At 42.4% G+C, this 7,403-nt stretch overlaps 1 non-coding gene across 1 annotated transcript; it reads left to right on the plus strand.

Moving 5' to 3' along the window:
• Positions 1-6,361: 6,361 nt before the first annotated feature.
• Gm23125 lies at positions 6,362-6,467 on the plus strand. Its single transcript, XR_003952484.1, has one exon. It is a non-coding gene; the product is annotated as a U6 spliceosomal RNA (small nuclear RNA).
• The last annotated feature ends 936 nt before the right edge of the window (positions 6,468-7,403 follow it).

Here is a 7,403-nt window from a genome sequence, read left to right on the forward strand (position 1 = left end):
TGGGCCTGCTGAGGCACCTCCCTCACATCTCACCACAGCACCTTAGAACATACTCTTAATACCCCTTTATCTTTTTATAATCACAATACAAAACACATTCACATATATGTATGTATGTATGTGTATACATATAATATACCTTTGAGGAAAAAGAATGGGAAAGGAGAGGGATCGATGGAAGATGTATGTAAAGAAAATGAGGGAGACCTTGATCACAGGCACAGTCATTCATTCTAGAAAAGATGGAAAACTAAAAATAACAAAACCCCTGCCAGTCCACAATCGCCTTAGAAAATGAGAGCGTTCTGGTTTTGAAAAATAAGAGTAGTAAAGGTTGCCCTGCAGGGACACACGGCCAGCCTCTGGCTTCGAGCACACGTGGCTCAGTCAGGTTCCCTGGTCTTTCGAGGATGTGGCTGGAGCACACTTGTTTCTTGACACAAATTGGATGTATTTACTTACTTCTCAATACCAGTTTGGTGTGAGAGTCTCTTTTCTCTTTAATGGTATTTAACTATCTTGGGGCCTTTGGGTACCACAAGTCCATGAATAGCAAAGCCATGATATGCAGGCCCTTAGGTGCTTTTGCTACACCTGCACAACTCGTGTCTGCTATAAAACCACTTTTAAAGTTTGCCATTTTCCCAAGAGAAACATCGTATACCTGTAATCTCAGGGCTTGGGAGATAGAGACAGGAGGATGAAAACTTTCAGACTAGACTAACTCTGTTTCAAAAACAAAACAGTAACAATGATGGATAGATTTTTATGCTTGAATGAAAAAAGAAGTAAGAAGGGCAGAAAAGGACATGACTGCTCCTAGGTAGGGCAAAGGAGAAAGCTTATTATAGGTATGTGGGAGAGCATAGCCAGAGTTAGAGGTATATCTGGGACCATCCAGCGAGGTCACAACCCTAAACCCTGTAGGGAGAGGAGGAGAGGAAGGAGAGAAGGGAGACTAGTACAGAAGCTAGGAGGCCAAACATAAACAACGAGGTGGGTAACCAAAATGTCTGGATTCTATAGGGAAGAGTCTCTGGGGCATGGCAGCCCAGCCTCTGGGCGGGAGAGTTCAGGATAGAGGACCAGTTATGCCAGCCATACTTAACAGATAGGGACTGAGGGATGCTGGGAGAACCCAAAGACTAGGTCTGCTTTGATATGTTAAATAGGCATCTCAGCTGCTTGTCACGGGTTTGAAACTTAACTATGTTTTAGCATTAGCCTGATAGATGACTTGAATAGTGTGGTGCTGACTATAGAAGTGACATGACCATTCACAAACCCTCCCTGCATAAGATGACTCCACTCCCATTTTACCTGAACTCCAGAGACTGAGGTCTATCACCAGGTTTAAAAACAGCCTTTGCTGTGAGATCGCAGTCAGGTGCTTCTAGGGCGTGCGGCCCCAAATACAAAATTACAGTAACTATTTTCTCCGGGGAGAAAAACCCACACAATTTCACCATCACTGCTGAATCCCATTTTGCAATGACGCACATTTTCCCCCCAGAGGAGATTAAAAAGCTAAAAAGGGAAACTGAAGCAGATAAATGGGAAGAGGAAGCAAATAAAATAATAATAGTAAATTATAACAGCTCTCAATCGTTACTTAGTTCTTAGGGGAAGGGCTTACCATGGCAACTGAATTGTTCTTAAACTGCTTCCAGGCCCTACAAACACACAGACAAGGGACAGGGGAGAGAAAATGTGTCTCTTAGACCCACATTCCTTTAGTGTGGAGTCAAAAGGCTAGGGCAGCAGTGTGATGACACAAACTCAGGCAGGCACCACATCTATCAATGCTGTGTTTATTTTATGTGCCTTAGTGTTTGGCATTCATATAAATCTACGTACTACATGTGCACAATGCCTGCAGAGGCCAGACTGGAGTTACAGACAATTGTAAGCTCATGTGGGTGCTGGGAATTGAACCCTGGTCCTCTGAAGACCAGCCGGTGCTCCTATTAATTGCTGAACCATCTCTCCAGTTCCTTTACTTTCCTTTGTTTAAAAGATTTATGTTAAATTATATTTATGTATACATGCATATATTTGTGTTCTGTGGACATGAGTGCAGGTGCCCTCAGAGGTCATTGTGGCAGGATGTTTGATTACACTGTGAATTCTGAAATTGTGTTATTTACTGAAAAAAAAATTGTTTCTAGTTCTGGTGTGTCTCAGCCTTAGCACACACCTTTCATCCCAAACAATGAAGGTAACGTTAGTTTGTAGAAGGGAGCACCCATGTTTGAAAGTGATGTCTAATTGAGTAGCAGAAAAAGTGATGAATCAGAGAAAGATTTGACAGAATAGGATGCGCCCAACTCTCACAAGAACAGAGACTAATGGGAAGCTACTTAAGAGAGCACAGAGAGAGAGAGAGAGAGAGAGAGAGAGAGAGAGAGAAGAGGAGAGAGGAAGGAGGGAGTTTTACTGGGACAGTTGTACAGAGACAGGTTGAAGAGAGAACAAGCTAGACACAGGTAAAGACAGAATGGTCCAGGGAATGAGAAGGAGCCAGAAGATTAGAACAGATCGCCAAAGTTAGTATGAGGCCAAGCAGAGCAATTCATTCAGGAGAAGTCAAGAGAAGCTGTATTGAATCAGTCAGCTTAGAGAGGAGTTTGAGCCAGAAGAGCTGAGCTGAACCAATTTAACTCAGAAAGTTCAGAAAGAATTAGGAAGGGTGAAGCTTATTCAGTCCAAGACTAAGAGGCTGAAAACATTCTAGGCCTAGATAAGATTGTACGGAGGCTAGAAGCTTCCAGGACTAGGCCTAGGTTCGTAGATGCAGAAAGTAAGCCTCAGATACAATTACTATAGGAGAATAAAAGTTACATTTACAGGTCATATCCTCTAGAGCTGGAGTTACAGGCATCCGTGAGCCACTCTGTGCCAGTACTGGTCTCTCTCTCTCTCTCTGTTTTGTTTTTGTTTTTGTTTTTTTGAGACAGGGTTTCTCTGTATAGCCCTGGCTGTCCTGGAACTCACTTTGTAGACCAGGCTGGCCTCGAACTCAGAAATCCGCCTGCCTCTGCCTCCCGAGTGCTGGGATTAAAGGCGTGCGCCACCACCGCCTGGCTGAGTAGTACTGCGCAACACCTATACAACACCGTCCATGACATTGTGTTAGATATGTTCATAACAGAAGAATCAGTTTAAGTATCTTGATATCCTTCCTAACAGCTCAGTACTTCTGATCATTTAAGAGTGAAATAGAATCTTCATTAAAGAGTGTTCGTTTTCTCCTTTCATGGGATGACTGTGAACATTTTTCATGGAATGAACTTGTGTTACATTTTCCAAAAAAAAACAATTTGTGCTGGGAGGCAGTTGTGGCGCACACCTTTATTCCCAGCACTTAGGAGGCAGAGGCAGGCGAATCTCTGTGTTCAAAACCAGCCTAGTCTACAGAGTGAGTTCCAGGACAAGCCAGGGCTACACAGAGAAACCCTGTCTCAAAACAAAACAAAACAAAACAAAACAAAACAAAACAAAACAATCTTTATCATATGAGTTAGTTGTACATATTAACTGAGTTCAGTGTGTCATTTCGTTTTCTTTCTTTCTTTTTTCTTTTTGCCTGTTTGTTTTGAGACAGGGTTTCTCTGTGTAGCTCTTACTGTCCTGAAACATAGTCTGTAGACCAGGCTAACCTCAAACTCACAGAGATCTGCCTGCCTTTGTCTCTCAAGTGCCGGGGTCAGCAGATGTGCCACCACACCCAGTTCAGTGTGATATTTCTGTACCTGCATATAGCATGTACTATTGAGAGAAAGACTCCTCCAATGTCTGGACCTCCTTCTTCTACTTCCAGAGTGGGAGTGTTACAGATGTGGACCACCGTGCTTGGTTTTGATGATGCTGAGGGTGGAACCCAGGGCTTCATGCATGCTAGGCAAGCAGTTTACCACCTGAGCTACATGCATCCTCAGCCCCCAGAGCTCTGTGTGGAGTGGTTCTCTTATGTCTATGTGCTCTCTCTCTCTAAAAATCTGTACATAGATTCATTTGGTTGTTCCCTATGGTTTTCAAGCCTCTCTGCTCAGAAAGCCTTGGCAGGGTCATGGTTGTTTGACTCCAGTAAATAACGGCTTCATTTCCTGGCCTCTACCTTCTCTAGTTACAAATATCAAACAGAACGGAATATGTAGCTACTATGTGGCTACTGGAGAGATTGTTGCTACAGTGGGAACAGTTACTGCAGTGGTTCTCATGAAGGTGGAGAAACACTGAGTTACTGAGTGGCAAGCTGTTTGTTCCTTTTTGTTTCAGATGATCACTTGAAAATGACACAGGGGGCTTTGATCCTGACTCCCAGGGCCTCTTTCTCTACAGCGACCTCTTCCTGGCTCTGAGTTTACTACCTTATCAACATCACTCTGCTCACCTTCCTCTTCCAAAACCTCTTGAGCTCTGTTATAGCCTGCTTTACTTGCATTCATTCTAGAAACTGCATGTATACAAAGCATAGTTACTGTGTGTTATGAGAATTAACAGCACTAATTAAGATTAGTATAAAAGAACTTTCATTGGCCTTAGCCAGATTACCAAAGTAGGCCTGCTTGTCTGACAAACTGAGTTCATGAAAACTGCTACACCTTGTGAATTTATAGCATTGTGGAAAGACACATACACACTTTCATCTGTTCACAGCAAGGAGAATTTGTGACATCCTAAATATTTTTTTCCTATAGAAGTCGGTTTCAAGTTTATCCTATAGAAAACAGGAAGCTTTTAAGGGGTATTTAGTGTGGGGTGCAGGATGCTGTTACTGTTGCTGTATTGGACACAGAGTCTCATGTAGCCCAGCCCAGCCTCAAACTCACTATGTAGCAGAAAACAGCATTGAACTTCTGATCCTCTGCCTCTTCTTCAGGGCTGAAAGTACTAGTATGTGTCATTACTCCTGGTTTATATAGCACGGGGGATCAAACCCAGATCTTCACACACTTTAGACAAGCAGTTTACCATCTGAGCTACATCCCTGGTCTTAAAGGGCTTTATTGAGGCAAGTCATATGATTATATTAGTATTTTAGGGAAGACATTCTGTGGCCGTGAGGAGAGGGGCTATAGGAGGCTATTGGGAGGCCACTGCAGTCTAAAAACTAATGAAAAGTCTCAACAGAAAGGCCCCACTGTAGAGGCTGTGGTGGACCAATAGGGAGGAACCAATGGAGGACAAAGCATGGGCTTAGGGTCCACAGAGATGAGGACAGAGTGAGTCTGTAACTGGCAGGGATCAGTGTCCCATGAGTAATGCTGGGGCTGTGTGTTAACTGCTGCAGATGCTATGCTCTGAACCAGCACAGGATACAAAGAGTGTGTGGGCATAGTAGTCAGGGTCTCTAGAGACACAGAACTGATAGAATGAATCTATCTATCTATCTATCTATCTATCTATCTATCTATCTATCTATCTCTATCTGCATCTCTATATGTATATATCTGCATCTATATCTGTATTATGTATGTTTGTATGTATGTAAGTATGTATATGAATGGGGTTTATGTAGCCTGACATGGTGGCTCATGCCTTTAATCCCAACACTCTGGAGGCAAAGGTAGACAGATCTCTGTGAGTTCAAAGCCAGGCTTGTCTACAGAGTGAGTTACAGGAAGCCAGGGTTACACAGAGAATTCTGCCTCAAAAACAATAACAACAACAAAAAATAGAATGAGATTTATAGGAGTGGATTATAACTAATCCACTAATTATAACTAATTATAAATTATGGTCTAACTATTCCAACAATGGCTGCCTCCCATTGGAAAGTCCAAGAACTCAGCAGTTGTTCAGTCCACAACATTGGATGTGTCAGCTGGTCTTCAGTATATGTTGGACTCTTAAATAATTAGACTCTAATGCCAGTGAAGGGGTGAACTTGCCAGCAATGGGGTACGCAAGCCGGGGAACAGCAATCATTTCCTTCTTCCGTGTCCTTTACATAGGCTGCCACAGGAATTAAAGATGGATCTTCCCATCTCAAAAGATCTGAATTTAGGGTAGGTTTTCATGTTTCAAATGATATAATTAATTTTTTAAAATCCTGGGCTAAAGAGATGGCTCAGAGGTTAAGAGCACTGACTGCTCTTTCAGAGGTCCTGAGTTCAATTCCCAGCAACCACATGGTGGCTCACAACCACCCATAATGAGATCTAGTGTCCTCTTCTGACCCACAGAGATACATGCAGACAAGTACCGTATACATAATAAATAAATAGATCTTAAAAAAAAAATCCCCTTCAGGTACATCCAGCCACTTGGCTCTTAGTTAATTCCGATGTAGTCAAGTTGACAACCAAGAATAGCCATCAGAGAGGGAAGGGAGCCTTTTCTTGCCTTGATTTCCCCTTGATTCATATTTGGATTCAATAAAGTCAGAACCAACCATACAAAGAAGATTTGCGTGGGCCCTAAGCAAGGATGACACCAAAATTTGTGAAATAAAAAATAAAATAAAGTAAAAAATAAACCAAAAATCAAAAAAAATGCCTGTGCTCCTTTTCTTCCTTCCTTTTGTATGTTTTGTTTTTTTTGTTTTGTTTTGTTTTGTTTTGTTTTGTTTTGTTTTTAGAGACAAGACTACTCTGTGTAGCCCAGGCTGTCCTTAACCTCGAATCTGCCTGCCTCTGCCTCTAGAATGCTGAAATTAAAGGTGTGAGTCACCATTGCCCAGCTCTAAATTCTTAAAATTTTTTTCTTTATTTTTATTTTTACTTAAAAATAATTTATTTAATGATAGAAATAATTCTTTTTATTCTATGTGTGTGAGTGTCTAGCTTACGTGTGTATCTTGTGCATCACATGAATACAATTCCTGCAGAGGCCGTATATCCCCTGCAACTGGAGTTACAAATGGTTGTGGGCCTCCATACGTATTCTGGGAACTGAACTCAGGTCCTTTGCAAGAGAAGCAGGTGTTCTTAAATCCACTGAGCCACCTCTCAGTGCCTAGTGATGTATGGTTTGGTTTGGTTTTGGTTTTGGTTTTCGAGACAGGGTTTCTCTGTATAGTCCTGGCTGTCCTGGAACTCACTTTGTAGACCAGGCTGTTTTGTTTTTATTGCAATCTGTCTGACAACTCCAGCAATGAGCAGAAAAGCTGCTGTCCAACCAGGCCTTCTCTGCTTGGCCCTGCAAATAGTTCTAAGGTACACAGGAAGTCGAAAGAAGGTCATATCAACTTTTCTCTTTCTCTCTCTCTCTCTCTCTCTCTCTCTCTCTCTCTCTCTCTCTCTCTCGCTCTCTCGCTCTCTAGAATCTAAGATCAGCGTACCGTGCCAGGATACTGATCAAGACTATTGATTTCTTGGGTCGTTTCTGGGGAAGTAGCTGCTTGGGGAAGTGGATTCTGGAAGCAGAGGCTTTTCCCATGTGGTAGCACACAGTGGCTT

Source organism: Mus musculus, chromosome 17 (assembly GCF_000001635.26).
Source record: "Mus musculus strain C57BL/6J chromosome 17, GRCm38.p6 C57BL/6J".
Taxonomy (NCBI): Eukaryota; Metazoa; Chordata; class Mammalia; order Rodentia; family Muridae; genus Mus; species Mus musculus.